At 49.4% G+C, this 16409-nt stretch overlaps 1 long non-coding RNA gene across 1 annotated transcript; it reads left to right on the forward strand.

The window, feature by feature from the left end:
• The first annotated feature begins 1284 nt into the window (after positions 1-1284).
• On the forward strand, positions 1285-9067 carry LOC142087515 (uncharacterized). The gene is made up of 3 exons (XR_012675468.1): positions 1285-1426; positions 8028-8432; positions 9002-9067. It is a non-coding gene; the product is annotated as an uncharacterized LOC142087515 (long non-coding RNA).
• Positions 9068-16409: the final 7342 nt, after the last annotated feature.

The raw sequence follows: 16409 nt of genomic DNA on the forward strand, positions 1-16409 counted from the left end.
GCCAGACCCACTATTTGCCTCTAAGAAGTTAAGTAAGAGGTGACGTCGCAGCCTGAGCTACGGGTGGCTTTCATGTTTCGTGGTGCTCAAAAAGTAGGTTACTGGGTCAGGAACAGCAAGTTCTGACTGTTTGCCAGCTCGGCCTTTTTTTTTTCCCCACAATGTTTATACTGCTGTGACCTGCCATGCTAAAATGAGTCTAAAATGAATGCAAGCAGTGCTTTAAAACAGTAAAATGTGTTTGAACTTGTCCTTCTGTACTTGCATCAGATTATCCGTTTGCAGGATGCTTGCTTTACGGTGGCTTCCTTTTTTGAAATGAAAAGTAAAGCTAACTGGAATCCAGTTGCTAGAAAAAAGACTGTCCTCCTTCTTAAATGATTAGCTAGAAGTCAAAAAACTTTCTAAACTTGCTGGAGAGTGCAGAAACGTGGGGTCACTCAGAATTCAGTGCTGGCAGAATTTGCTCCCAGATCCAGTGATATGTTAGAGAAGATCCCCTGGGACATCTGCAAAATTTAAGTCTAGCTCAGAACAGTGAATTTGGGAATAAAGGAGTTTTGGTTCAGGCTCTGATCTGTTTAAAACTCCCCCCAGCTGCTTGCACTTCTTTGTCCAAAACTGGTTCCTCCCCCCGCAGGCGTCCTTTTAAGCCTCCGCAAAGCCAGAGCTGATGATGGTGCTGCCGGGTGTGCGGACGGAGGGCAGCTGCCGAAGGAGAGCAAGGTGCCAGGCTGAGGGTGGGGAACCTGACCGGGAATCCAAGGAACGCAATGGCAGCCGCCTTCCCAGCGAGAGGACTTGATGATCTTAAAGGTCTTTTCCAACCTAAATGCTTCTATGATTCTATGCTTCTCTGATTGCGGAGGTGAAGCTGACTCACGCTGCACGTGGGTTTGTACCTGCCCCGAGCACCGTGCCCCACGGTCCCTCGTGTGCGGGCGAGGTGCAGACCGCTGGTCCCGGTGCTGCCGTGGGCTCCATCGCCCCACGAGGGGAGGGCGAAGGCAGCAGCGGCGGCTGCTTCATCCGCAGGGCTGGCACGAGCCCTTTCTGGGCCTGATCGCTCCAGAGGTGGCATCCAGCTGCCATTAACACCAGCGGCACACAGCTGGACTGCCCCAGCCTTGCAGTTGGGCGTATAATGTTATATCCAAAGGGGAATCCCTTCGGTGTTGGAGGCAAGCCTTCCTCTTGATCAGTGCCTGTGTGCCCAGATTGCTATAGCCTGATCTTCCTCCCGTCCTTCCTCCCTCTATAGCCTCCCTTCCTCCCTTCCTCCCTCCCTGGTTAAGTGCAAAGAGTGGGGTACACAAGGGATGGGTGGCCTGGCTTAAATGTTTGAATAATCTCACCAATAAAAATATTACTCGAAGCAAAGCCTCAGAATATGTTCAGTGGCTCGCTGCCAAAGCTGACTGTCCTGGTTCCAGCTGGGACAGGGTTAACTTTCTTCCCAGTAGCCTGGGGGGTGTGCTGTGTTTTGGGTTCGGTGTGAAAGGAGCGTTGATGGCCCATTGATGCTTTGGCTGTTGCTGGGTGATGCTTGCACCGGGAGGGGGGAGCACAGCCGGGGTGGTGGACCCAGCTGGCCAATGGGGTATTCTATACCATGTGACATCATGCTCAGTATAAAAACCAGGTGTGTGGGGGGGCTCGCCCCCCGTTCGTGACACGCGGTCGGCGGTCGGTGAGCGGTTCTGTTGTGCATTGCCTGCTTTGTGTATTCTGTTATTGTTGTTGTTCTCACTGTTATTATTACTGTTCTACTTAGTTTTATTTCAATTATTAAACTGTTTTTATCTCAACCCGGGAGCTTTCCTACTTGTGCCCTCCCAATTCTCTCCCCCATCCCACCGGGGGGGGGGGTGATCGAGCGGCTGCGTGGCGTTTATTTTTGCTGGCTGGGGTTAAACCACGACAGTCCTTTTTGGCGCCCAACGTGGGGCACGAAGGGTTGAGATAACGACAGATTATTTAGAACATATTAAGGAATTTATATCTGGTGACATATTCGTTTGTTCTGCACCATGCTCTTGTTTTTACTGTACCTGTTAAAAATTGGAGTTGGGTTTTGTAGTCTGTTGTGCTCTGCCGTGATTAATGATGTTTTGCCTGGGAGATTTGTTACTAAAACGCTGGCATTGGGGGTTATTTGGTATTTGGGATTCGTAATGAAGCCGTTTCTGCATTTCGGGTACCACCTCATGGAGACCATTAGCAATTATACCTTTTCCTCCGAGAGATTTTTTATGGAGGAAATAGAGAATGGCACCCTCACTACCTTCATCTCCTTTGTTAAAATAACTTGCCAGTACCTTGAACATCCCTGGGTAGTTAAGATATATCTCTTGGTACTCCTTGGGAATATTGTTGCGGTTTTATCCAAGGTTAGTAAGCAATTTAAGAATGTCATCCAGAGATCTGCCCCAAGGTTGGATAGCTATGAGTGGCAGGGCGAGTGGGATAGCATGGGCAAATGCCTAGGGCGATGGGCACCCCCAGTGTTCTGGAACTTTACCCCTGAACAAGTGAAGAACCCTGAAAAATTAGTAGAATATTTGGAAGAAGTATGCTGTCACCCTGGCCATTCCAGGGAGACGCAAATCACCACAATGTGCTGGGGCCTGGCCCACGCCTACCGAGCCCTGTTCAACACCATTCAGAACCCCCAAGGGGAAGGAAACGTCTCTGCAGCTGATGACAAAGCAACAGGCCCTGCGGCTACCCCACCCCCCAGGGCAAGCACAGCAGCTACTCCGCCCCCTGCGACAGAGAACCAACCCACACCGGTATCAGTCGCCCCTATACAAAAAAGAAAATGCACAAGAAAATCAGCTCGTCTAGTAAGGGATGAAGATGAACCAGGGCCATCACGAGAACAGGAGGAGGAGGAGGCAGAACCCGTAAATGAGATGGTGACCACCCGATCCCTATCCCTGGGTGAGCTGCGAGATATGCGAAAAGACTTCAGCCGTCGTCCAGGGGAGCACATTGTCACCTGGCTGCTCCGATGCTGGGATAACGGGGCCAGTAGCCTGGAATTAGAGGGTAGGGAAGCCAAGCAGCTGGGATCCCTTTCTAGGGAAGGGGGCATTGACAAAGCAATTGGACAAGGGGCACAAGTCCTCAGCCTCTGGAGGCGACTCCTGTCAGGTGTGAAGGAAAGGTATCCCTTCAAGGAAGATGTTATATGCCACCCAGGCAAGTGGACCACCATGGAGAGAGGTATCCAGTACCTGAGAGAATTAGCCGTGCTGGAAGTGATTTATGATGACCTGAACAACGAGCAGTTATCCAAAGACCCAGATGAGGTCAAATGCACCCGACCCATGTGGCGGAAGTTTGTACGGAGCGCACCAGCGTCACATGCAAACTCATTGGCAATAATGACCTGGAGAGATGGAGAGGAACAAACAGTGGATGAACTGGCTGGCCAACTCCGGCAATATGAAGAAAGTCTCTCTTCCTCCCTACGAGCCTGTGTCTCTGCTGTGGAGAAACTGTCTCAGGAGGTCCAGCAAATCAAAGAGGATATGTCCTGCTTCCCCCCTGCACGGGCCAGTGTCTCAGCCATTAGGAGCAAACGTCCCTCTGCTCAAGAGAGGAGACATCGTGGGTACACACCCCGGGGCACCCTGTGGTTTTACCTGCGTGACCACGGAGAGGACATGAGGAAGTGGGATGGAAAACCTACCTCAGTCCTACAGGCACGGGTACATGAGTTGCAAGGGAAAACAACCACAAAAGCGGGTTCTTCCAGGAAAACCGCTGCTCCGGTCTCCAGCGAGTTCCCCAGACAGAGTAGAAGGGCTGATTCCACTTCCGACCTTAACAAAGGGACTTCTGACTCATACTTACAAGAAGTAGATAGCGAATATGATGACCAGGACTAGAGGGGCCCTGCCTCCAGCCAGGTGGAGGAAAGGGACAACCGGGTTTACTGGACTGTGTGGATTCGATGGCCTGGCACATCAGATCCACAAGAATATAAGGCTCTCGTAGACACCGGTGCACAGTGTACCCTGATGCCATCAGGCTATAAAGGGGCAGAACCCATTTGTATTTCTGGAGTGACAGGGGGATCCCAAGAGTTAACTGTGTTGGAGGCGGAAGTGAGCCTAACCGGGAAGGAGTGGCAGAAGCACCCCATCGTGACTGGCCCAGAGGCTCCGTGCATCCTTGGCATAGACTACCTCAGGAGAGGGTATTTCAAGGACCCAAAAGGGTACCGGTGGGCTTTTGGTATAGCTGCCCTGGAGACGGAGGAAATTAAACAGCTGTCCACCTTGCCCGGTCTTTCAGAGGATCCTTCTGTTGTGGGGTTGTTAAAGGTCCAAGAACAACAGGTGCCGATCGCTACCACAACAGTGCACCGGCGGCAATACCGCACCAACCGAGACTCCTTGATCCCCATCCATGAGCTGATTCGTCGACTGGAGAGCCAAGGAGTGATCAGCAAGACTCGCTCACCCTTTAACAGTCCCATATGGCCAGTGCGAAAGTCCAATGGAGAGTGGAGGCTAACAGTAGACTATCGTGGCCTGAACGAAGTGACGCCACCACTGAGTGCTGCCGTGCCGGACATGCTGGAACTTCAATACGAACTGGAGTCAAAGGCAGCCAAGTGGTACGCCACCATTGATATCGCTAATGCATTCTTCTCCATCCCTTTGGCGGCAGAGTGCAGGCCACAGTTTGCTTTCACTTGGAGGGGTGTCCAGTACACCTGGAACCGACTGCCCCAGGGGTGGAAACACAGCCCTACCATTTGCCATGGACTGATCCACACCGCACTGGAACAGGGTGAGGCTCCCGAACACCTGCAATACATTGATGACATCATCGTGTGGGGCAACACAGCAGAGGAAGTTTTCAAGAAAGGGGAGAGAATAGTCCAAATCCTTCTGAAGGCCGGCTTTGCAATAAAACGAAGTAAGGTCAAGGGACCTGCACAGGAGATCCAGTTTTTAGGAATAAAATGGCAAGATGGACGTCGTCAGATCCCAACAGATGTGATCAATAAAATAACAGCCATGTCTCCACCAACTAACAAAAAGGAAACGCAAGCTTTCTTAGGCGTTGTAGGCTTTTGGAGAATGCATATTCCAAATTACAGTCAGATCGTAAGCCCTCTCTATCACGTGACCAGGAAGAAGAACGACTTCAGATGGGGCCCTGAGCAACGACAAGCATTTGAGCAAATTAAACAGGAGATAGTTCAGGCAGTAGCCCTTGGGCCAGTCCGGGCAGGACAAGATGTGAAGAATGTGCTCTACACCGCAGCCGGGGAGAATGGTCCTACCTGGAGCCTCTGGCAGAAAGCACCAGGGGAGACTCGAGGTCGACCCTTAGGGTTCTGGAGTCGGGGATACAGAGGATCCGAGGCCCGCTACACTCCAACTGAGAAGGAGATATTGGCAGCATATGAAGGGGTTCAAGCTGCTTCGGAAGTGGTTGGCACTGAAGCACAGCTCCTCCTGGCACCCCGACTGCCGGTGCTGGGCTGGATGTTCAAAGGGAGCGTCCCCTCTACACATCATGCAACTGATGCTACGTGGAGTAAGTGGGTCGCGCTGATCACACAACGGGCCCGAATAGGAAACCCCAGTCGCCCAGGAATCTTGGAGGTGATCACGAACTGGCCAGAAGGCAAAGATTTTGGAATATCCCCAGAGGAGGAGGTGATGCGTGCTGAAGAGGCCCCACCATATAACAAACTACCAGAAAACGAGAAGCAATATGCCCTGTTCACGGATGGGTCCTGTCGCCTTGTGGGAAAACATCGGAGATGGAAGGCTGCTGTATGGAGTCCTATACGCCAAGTTGCAGAAACTGCTGAAGGAGAAGGTGAATCGAGCCAGTTTGCAGAGGTGAAAGCCATCCAGCTGGCCTTGGGCATTGCCGAACGAGAAAAATGGCCAGTACTTTATCTCTATACTGACTCATGGATGGTGGCAAATGCCCTGTGGGGGTGGTTGCAGCAGTGGAAGCAGAACAACTGGCAGCGCAGAGGTAAACCCATCTGGGCTGCCGCATTGTGGCAAGATATTGCTGCCCAGGTAGAGAACCTGACTGTAAAAGTACGACACGTAGATGCTCACGTACCCAAGAGTCGGGCCAGTGAAGAGCACCAAAACAACCAGCAGGTGGATCAGGCTGCCAAGATCGAAGTAGCTCAGGTAGATCTGGACTGGCAACATAAAGGTGAATTATTTATAGCTCGGTGGGCCCATGACACTTCAGGCCACCAAGGGAGAGATGCAACATATAGATGGGCTCGTGATCGAGGGGTGGACTTAACCATGGACACTATTGCACAGGTTATCCACGAATGTGAAACATGCGCTGCAATCAAGCAAGCCAAACGAGTAAAGCCTCTTTGGTATGGAGGACGATGGTTGAAGTATAAATATGGGGAGGCTTGGCAGATTGATTATATCACGCTCCCACAAACCCGACAGGGCAAGCGCTATGTGCTCACCATGGTGGAAGTAACCACAGGATGGCTGGAAACATACCCTGTGCCCCATGCCACTGCCCGGAACACCATCCTGGGCCTTGAAAAGCAAGTCCTGTGGCGACATGGCACCCCAGAAAGAATTGAGTCAGACAACGGGACTCACTTCCGAAACGCCCTCATAGACACCTGGGCCAAAGAGCACGGCATTGAGTGGGTATATCACATCCCCTACCATGCACCAGCCTCCGGGAAAATCGAACGATACAACGGGCTGCTAAAGACAACACTGAGGGCAATGGGTGGTGGGACATTCAAGCATTGGGATACACATTTAGCAAAGGCCACCTGGTTAGTGAACACTAGGGGATCTGTCACTCGAGCTGGCCCTGCCCAATCCAAACCCTTACGTGCTGTAGAGGGGGATAAAGTCCCTGTCGTGCATATGAGAAATATGCTGGGGAAGACAGTCTGGGTTGCTCCTGCCTCTGGCAAGGGAAAACCCATCCGTGGGATTGCTTTTGCTCAGGGACCTGGGTGCACTTGGTGGGTGATGAGAAAGGATGGGGAAGTCCGGTGTGTACCTCAGGGGGATTTAATTTTGGGTGAAAATAGCCAATGAACTGAATTGTACGATGTTAGTTATTACATAGTACTGTATGTCATCACTTTTATGGTTACCATATGCCATATTAACAGTATTACAGTAAGAATCACCCAGATTAATTTAGGATGAACGCCGATGAAACTGAGCAAGGTGCAACAATGATAGAACCAGACGAGCGCCCAGAACTGGCCTCCGCATGCAAGAGCCCGACACCACACACCATCTCTCCTGCCCTGCAAGACTGTTACGACAGATGGAACCCGAAGTCATGGACTAAATGAACTCAACGGACGTTTTAGAGGGATGGCCCATGGACTAAGGGAATGATATCTCTGTGTGCGTATATATCAAAAGGCAGGGAAAAGGAGCGGTGACTAATTGGAATGTATGGGAAAATGTGAGACCTGGGCATGATGTAGATGGTATAGAATAAGGGGTGGATATTGTCCTGGTTCCAGCTGGGACAGGGTTAACTTTCTTCCCAGTAGCCTGGGGGGTGTGCTGTGTTTTGGGTTCGGTGTGAAAGGAGCGTTGATGGCCCATTGATGCTTTGGCTGTTGCTGGGTGATGCTTGCACCGGGAGGGGGGAGCACAGCCGGGGTGGTGGACCCAGCTGGCCAATGGGGTATTCTATACCATGTGACATCATGCTCAGTATAAAAACCAGGTGTGTGGGGGGGCTCGCCCCCCGTTCGTGACACGCGGTCGGCGGTCGGTGAGCGGTTCTGTTGTGCATTGCCTGCTTTGTGTATTCTGTTATTGTTGTTGTTCTCACTGTTATTATTACTGTTCTACTTAGTTTTATTTCAATTATTAAACTGTTTTTATCTCAACCCGGGAGCTTTCCTACTTGTGCCCTCCCAATTCTCTCCCCCATCCCACCGGGGGGGGGGGTGATCGAGCGGCTGCGTGGCGTTTATTTTTGCTGGCTGGGGTTAAACCACGACACTGACTTAAGAGGAAACTATGTGGGCTGTTCAGCCAAGTGATTCATGGAGTTTTCAGTGCTTCTGAAAACTCATCTAAAAGAAATTAAAGAAAAAAAAAAAAAAAAGCAGGATTTGAAGAAAGATTGCACCTAGCAAAATCTCTCTCTTAAATCACAGAGAGCTTTCCGCTGCCAGACCAGATGTAGCAGGACAGAGAAAGAACAACATCACTCAATGCTCCTCGCTGAGCTAAAATGGCATCTAATCACAATGCATCAGCAGCGCACCCAGAAAATGGAAAATGGTTCGCGCAGCCTGCAAAGGCCACCCTCAGCACGATGGTTTTCACAGGCCTCTTCATGTTTCTTGCCTGCGACTTGAAAATATCTGGCTTTCTGCAACTGGAGGAAAAATATGTTGCTCAAAGAAGGGCGAGGTGGGTAGTGCAGCTAATAAACCCACAAGTCTCCATATTTCAACGTAGGGATCAGCTCGTTTCCTTACTGTTTAATGAAATGCAAGTCAAACTGCAGCATCTCTTAGAAGACGTGTTATTTATGAGAGACTATCAACCTCTCGGAGCTGCAAAGGTTCCCCACTGGCGACGGCTCAGCAGGGCCTCGGTTATCACCGCTGACTTACAGGTCCCTCTCTGCTGGCAATCAGTTCGGCGACTACCGGAGAATATGTGTTAAGCCTCACCCTGAAGACCCCAGTCCTGCGAGGTGCTGAGCGTTTGGTGCGGGAAGCAGCATTACAAGAGGCAGCGAGGAGGCGAACGGCTCACCCCCTGCGTGCCCCCTTCTTTCTTAGAGGGCTGGATCAGATTCTTAGCTGATAAAAATAGACGCGGCTCCGTCGCCTTCAGAGGAGCTACGCTGGCGTACGATGGATCTGAATCTGGCCAGGCATCTATTTACAAGCAAAAACTCTAAAGCTTTAAGGAGAGACGTGCATTTAAAATGCAAAATATCCAGCATTAATTCTTGCTGCCTTGTTTCTTAGGGGATTGAGTTGATGCTAACTTGGCCTGGAAGTCAACCTGTAGGAAAATCCGTGTCTTTCTCTTGGGCACCAAGTCACCGGTGAGTTTGCAGTCACTGCGCTCGGGTCCGCCTTCCCCCTTCCCGTTGCAGGGTTAGGGAGGGAAGTGACGGTCTGTTGGTTAGAGAGCGCGGCCACATCACACGTGCTCACTTCTGCTTCTGCCCTTGCGCCGCTTTGTTGTGTGATCTTATGCAAAGTCCGTAGCTGTGCTTGGCCTTGATTTCTCTCTCTGCAAAACGATGACGACAGCGCGATCTGAGTGCTTTTACCTAGACTTTTTTTGGGTGGAAAGCGACATAAGAGAGCAGCAATCTGTGTCTGTTCTTCATCCCTGCTGCACAAATAGCTCTCCAGCCCAGCTTTGTCACTTCAACAGCTGTAGCATGAAAGTAAAAATATCAAAGCCTGCTATAAGGGCTCTGCTTAGGAACTCGCGAACCATTATTATGGCAAAGGAATGCCCTAATAATACTCTGCTTCCAGTCAAAGAAAATACATATACTCTCCCGGTATAGGATTCTGACCTGTGAATCTAGTTACACTTAATAAGATGTAGCGGTTGCTCAGGGGACTGATAATAGGATATGGAGTCCTTTATCTCCGTGTCACGCGTTGAAATCCAGACCAGGCCATTAGCAATTAAAACGTCTTACCAGCTGATGTCTGTCCAGTGGCCTGTGCAAAATGAGTCTCAGCTCAGCAGCCAGTGCATAAAGTTTTGGTGTTTCAGGTTGTTGGGTTTTTTTTTCTCTTTTCTTTTTTCTTTTGAGGGGGGGAAGTGCCTTTTGCAATCCCATTCCTGCCTTCATTAGCACCACGGCCAGCTGTTTGTAGGCAGGCAAGCAGCCAGGCAGACATGGGGCTGTGGCGTTTTCTTTCCCTAAAGATGGTTTTCCAAATCAAAGCTGAAGTATGTTAGAGCAAGGCCCTTAGGAGAGCAGCCAGCGCTGGCTCTACTCATACTGAGTTTGTTTTGGGACTAAGTACACAGTTGTGTTTTCTTGGCTTCTTAATACAGCAGTTATTTAGGAATATAAAAATAATAGCTTGTAAAGAATGATGCATGTGTTTCCTCTCTTTCTGTGTCTCACATGAAAAATACCCCAAATATTTATTTTCAAGAATTATTTGAAAAATGGGAGAGAAAGAAGAATACCTTTACTTACTGCTGCAATTTCATTCAGACACAGACATGTTTGTATTCCATTAATTATGGTGAGGCTTTATATTATATATATCTTTCCTGTTCATTTATACCTGGTAAGATTTTTTTTTTCCCATCTGAAAACACCCGATGAGTGTGAAAGGCTCCATAATTACCATCTACCCTACAAGGGCTGTATGAAAGGAGGTATTTCTTTTTCTGTCATCAAGACAAGGCCATGGTAATGTTTGCACACAGATGTTTGTGTTTTAGAGAGTTTTATAGCAGCGAAGACCATTGTGAGCAATGGCTGGTCAAGCACAGAATTCAAATTCCCTGCGAGCTGAACCTGGGTCTGTGACTTGCAGCTGTGATTTGAGCGATCCCCCTCTGAGCAGAGGGGAACTGAGGCTTCTCAGGGGCCAGGCAGCCCCATCTTTGTAGTCACATGCCACCAAATGAAACTGTCTGGTTCCTCTGCCACTTATGTCCACCTCACTGGGCACATCAAGGAGGATTCATGGCTGCCCTTCCTAGGACTGACCTCCCCAAACCACGGCCACCTGAGAGCCAGTCTCCCACTGTGGACCTCACCCAGCTCCAGAGGAAGGTCCCATCTCCCACGCCTCCAGGCTCTTGTGAAACATCACCGGTTTTGGAGAAAAATGGAAAGAGAAGGACAGGACACAACTGAACCCCAATTGCCCAGAATACATTAGCAAAAACTGCCACTTTCAAGCAGCTCTTGAGCAATGTCTTCCCCCGTGGAAATCTCAGTCCTGGGAGATTCCATCCAAGTGGAAATACTGCAGTGGCACGACATTGCTCCTCTTTCCTCTGTTTTGAAAGACGCATCTATTCCCAATCGTAGGTCCTAAGGAAAATTTGCCAAATGGCAGGCCAGAACAGCAGGGCTGGGAATCTCCTGCTTCCCTTTTCTCAGTATCTCTGGGAGCTTTGAATTCTTCCATCAGGGTTTACATCCCCTCTCGGACAGCTAACAGCATATCCATCGGCACAGCCTTTATCTAGTGAGAAAGAAATGCAAAGCAGAACCAGCGAGCCAGATCGCTGACTGATGTGTATCACTGTTGGTCTGCTCGTGGTGGTTCACACCAGTTAAAAGCATGGCACAGCAGTCCCTGCAGTGCTCCTCACTGGAGCTCCACAATTACTTAGATGTTACCTTTTTGTCAACTCAAGGTCTAAAATTTTGGCCCAGAACCTTTGGCTTCATGAGAGCCAGGCTGGATGTGAGCTGGGGATTTCTCCCTTTCCTGGGCATATATAATACATTGTAAAGTTCCAAAACTTGGCAAGTGTTTTCCTTCTGTGTTTGTAAGGAGGACCCCTGTGATAACAAGGGAAGGCAATAGGTAATACAGCCTCCCTGAGTTTGTAGAGGGCAGTTTCTAACAAATTCCTTTGGGTCATCTCTTTATGTAAGCGCTGTCCTGGTCGCCCTGCCCTGAGCTCCCAGATTCAGGGAGAAAGATTAGCTCACGTGCAGCTCGGTGGCTGCTGGAGCTACGTGAGCTGTTCTCAGGTGAACAAACCCTCCCTACCTGAGACTCCCAGGAGGAATCATGGAGTCACTCAGGAACTTTTGCAGGAATCAAGCTTGGGTCCAGCCTTGATTAGTAGCTCAATGGTGGCCACACCAAATCTGTGCTGCTTCTATGCCAAGCACCTTAATTATCTCAGTGCTCCTCGCTGGTCCTGTTCTACTGCTGCCATCAGCTCCCCAGGACTCTGCACCTGGAGTAGTTACACTCTTTCAAGAAACCAAGTTGAGCCTGATCCAAAGATCCCAGACAGACATCAGCTCTGTTGCCTCCATCACCAGGGCACGGCTAATTCCAATCCCAGACTGCCTGCAGGTACCTAAGACGATGCTGCTGAGCAACGCTGAGACAGTAATGATGCTGGTGGTCCTCGTTGCTCAGAGCCCAGAGGTGTCAGTGGTCCCACTACATCCATTTCCTCTCCGGTGTTTGACGTGAGAGTCAGCTAACGTCTGGAATAGCTGTCCGTGGCGTGGGAGATGGTTTGCAGAGTTTACATCAGGATATAATGAATATATCTACAGGCAGAAGTCCTCACTGAATATTTTTGTTTCAGATTTTAGAACGTGCCAAAGGAGAAGAGCTTGAGAATCTCCACTTTGAATGAACTGGAGGATTGAACTTTCTTCCTTTCTGGGTTCGCTATCCACCCATCCATACAGACACTTCTAAGACTGCTCTTGTGTTTTTCCAGTTTTGTGTTTAAGTCTGAGCTGATGATGAGCAGAGATGCCATTAAGATAAGCACCTGTACTGTACCTAGAAGTATCACAAGCATCCTCTTGGATGCCCGAAATAAAATGTTCAGCTCTTTTTAAAGATGGAAGAGGACTGCGACACAGATCAAATCATCAGATCCTCATCAGCTCTTGGCCTGCTTAACTTTCTGCAGCTCCCCAGATGCTTGGTGGTACTACTCCAGATGAATTAAGTGGACAAAGCCAAGCCTGAACATTAGTCACATTCTCTTAATTGCGCCAAAATATGGGGTTTTTTTTTTGTTCTTACGAATAGGAAGTGATCAAGGCAAATGAATTCTAGAGTAGGCTTTTTTTGGCCACCACAGAGAGTGATTAACTTTTTAAATACTAGCCTCATAGAAAAGTCTTGAGAGCCCACAGCAGGTTATCTCCATGCCTGTTGCTTATGGCTATTTAATCGTCCCCCATGAAGCATCAAGTTAAGAAGGTTAACTGGAAATTGGGCAAATTGGCCATTCTCAGGGAGTGCTTGAACACGGTTGGGGCGTTTACTCACCTCAACCCCAGATTTGCCAAAGCCCGTAGCGCTGGAGTGGTGAACCCCATGCTCTCTGCAGACGAGTGAGCACAGCAAGCCCTGAACAGCCTCTTCCCTAGACCGCACGGCGACGAAAACCAGTTTTATTTATATTTCATCTGAAACTACAGAAATCTTTCTCTCTTCTGCTCCTGCCTCTCACCCCTTTCAATTTTGTGTTACATGGTAGCGAGGTTTGAAATGCGGTCGGTGTTGCGGGGCAGATGTTCAAGGGAGACGGTGCAGCTCCGGGGGGCTGCAGCCGCGGATGCTGCACGTGGGCACTCTGCTTTCCGAGCCGCGGCCGAGCCGACCTGCAGCAGCTCGGGGCTGCTGGAGCCGTGCTCTTCCTGGGCCGAGGGGCTCTGTGGGATTTGTTGGCTGAGGAAGAGCCGTTAATTCCAGCTCCATGGCTGAATCCCAATAGGAATAATTGCACGGTGCCTACCTGAAGTGCCCCCCCGTGATTTCGATGGGAGAGCTGCTTTCTCACACCTCCTGTCCCAGCCTGGTGGGTCGTCCCCTTCTTTTGCTATTTCACTGCTGCTTTTTACCCTAGACTTGGCTGGGCGATGTGTGGCTGTCTGTCCGTCCGGATTTTTCATTGCGCTCCAGGTCTCCCTCAGCTGTTTTAGTCTTATAAGAAATTATTTCATTCCTCTGTCCTTTGTGGCTTGAGATTGTCTGTAAGCAGGACGCTTGCCGCTGCTCCTCTGACACAAGCAGCCAGGGGTTACTTAACCACCCACATCTCTCTAAAAATAGAAATTCATGGCTCCAAAGTACTTAGACACATTTTCATTCGTGTATACAGTGAGCTTTCCCCCAGCTATCCCAGTCTATTAATAACAGCTCCAAAGCCTTTGGTTTGCCTAAGCGTTTAGGAAAATTCACTTTTTCCAGACAGGGGCTGTTGGTATTTCTATACCCTGAGATCAGAGCTGCCATCCTGCTCACACGCTCGGTGATGGAGAAGGGGTGTGTGGCTCACGCACCTATTTCTTCCTTTCCTGTGGCCTGCTCTTCCTCAAGGAGCGCAAAAGCATGGAGTGGGCCATGTCTTTTACCTACCCTTTTACTAAGAACTGACCGCAGAGAGGGGGACAGGGAAGAATCAGAAAATTTGGATATGCATTAAAGTGTAGGAAACGGCAGGGAAAGAGAAAAAATAGCAGAGAGAGGAAAGCAGGGAAAGGTGCCTTTTTGTTGTGAAGGGATTAGCTGAGAGTCAGCTTTCAGATGCTTTTTAAATAAGGCATTCTGCTGGAAAATACGGATCCTGATCGATTACAAAACCCTTGGGTATTTTTGAGGACAGAGCTCCCCTGGGAAAGGGGACAAATGAGACTGAGCAGCAGTGCCACTTGCAAATCGTTTTGTTACTTTTCAGTGAGAAACGTGACCAAAAGATTTCATGGAGTTTTGGTTTTGGAGTAAAATTTTCAAGTAAAAATGTTCTTTTGTTATTTCTACACATGCTCCATGAAAAACTAAAGGCAGGTTTTTTGAGGAAGGGCAGCGCTCCTTCCGTGCTTTGGAAATAATCTCAGGCTGGTTGGAAAAGGGAAGATTATTTGCTTCCCCTGGCAATAATTTTAGGACATCCTTTGGAAGTTCTTTCTCCTTGGCACTTTTTTAAACAGCCTGTATGTCACCAGAGATCAACTTCTTTGAGGCCGAGGTTTGCCTTGGATGATTAATACAAATAATCATGCCTGGATGATGGAGAGAGGACCAGATCCGCAGCGGGTGTGATTCGCACAGACCCATCAGCTTCACACTGGCGAGGGGCTGTCCTGAGCATCCTTCTGCCCCGCGGTTCGGAGGTGCTGCCTGCGGGTCATTTGTCCCTTTTACCTTTCTGTGAGGCTCAGGCCCTGAGCGGGGGAAGTTTTTCCTCTCCCTGTTGGTTCCCTGACACTTCCCTCTGCATCCTTCGTAACGTTTGCAGTAACCCAGCCCCGAGGTGTTTGCAGCCTGTGAGGTGCAACTCTTCTGCACAGAGCAATGCTCCCTTCTTCTCCAGCCCTCCTTAATTCTCTGCTTGCAGCTGGAAAGGTCTAGTTGACACACAGGTTGATTCCTGACGAGCTGTGGAAAAGCTGCCCTATCCATTTGTCTCCAGGTTACAATTCAGCCCCTGCTCTGGCTCTGCAGTCCTGATGCTTATTTGCATTTTTCTGTACACGGTTCTTTCCATTTCCACATATTAATCTTTCTTTGTTAAGGCTCTACTCCACGCGGAACAGACAGGAGGCACAGATGGCTTGATGCAGGGTAGTTTTTTTTTTTTTACTCTTTAATTTCTACTGTTCATTGAACAGCAGCAATGTTTAAGTTACATAAACCTTAAATATCTTTTATTTTCAATGGAAATCGCACTTGCTTAGCCTAACTCTCCACTAATCGCCTTGTGCTCAAGAACATTTCAACTTTACTTTCCAGTGTAGCATTTGGTTGTGCTGAGGAAGGGCAGCGCTCCTTTCGTGCTATGGAAATAATCTCAGGCTGGTTGGAAAAGGGAAGATTATTTGGTTCCCCTGGGGATAGTTTTAGGACGTCCTTTGGAAGTTCTTTCTCCTTGGCACTTGTTTAAACAGCCTGTATGCCACCAGAGATCGACTTCAGCGCCTGCTATGGAGTCTGTATTTCAGACTTCTGATGTCCAGTCAATGGAGATACTTTGGGTACCTATGTACTATAGGTGAACACCTAAATTAGCATATGGAGTATGTGCTTTGAGTGTATCCCTTCTCTTTGTTGCCAGGCAGGGAGGTAAGAGGATGCAGTCCTGGGTTATGATGATCCTCTCCAGCTCGGGACAGCAGATGCCCAGGGAAGCACCGTACTCTGGATCTGGGCCAGCACCCCGGTCAGGGTCCCTTTGCAGGCTTCCCTGGGCCATCCCTGCAAGGTGACCTCAGACAGGAGGGAAGCAACCTGGCCGCTTGTCCCTGCCCACTGAGGGATGGACCATCTCTTCATTTCAAACCTAAATCTTGGCTCAGCCACCTGCTGCTCGCCAGCCGGAGCAGCGTGTTTCAGAGATGGACCCAGTGTTTCGAATGCTGCTAGAATTCCTTGCAAAATGTTACAGAATAGAGTAAAAATTTCCCCGTGTGCTTTATTGCTTCCCCAGTTGCAGGTTTCTCCCGGCGGCTGGTGGACTGGGGCACCGTGGCAGTGACATTGCTCTTGGGTGGGGCGGGTGCTTGGCACCGCTCTTTACAGTGCTCCTCCTATAGCACCCACCTGTGCCCCCACTCCCCGCTCCCTGAGCTGCCAGTAGTAATTGGGACTGCTCCCTTATATTTTAAAAAGCTGGTTAGAGGCCTGATTTATAAAATACAGATCTGTCACACTGACAGTGTAGGTTTTT

This window comes from Calonectris borealis, chromosome 13 (genome assembly GCF_964195595.1).
Source record: "Calonectris borealis chromosome 13, bCalBor7.hap1.2, whole genome shotgun sequence".
Taxonomy (NCBI): domain Eukaryota; kingdom Metazoa; phylum Chordata; class Aves; order Procellariiformes; family Procellariidae; genus Calonectris; species Calonectris borealis.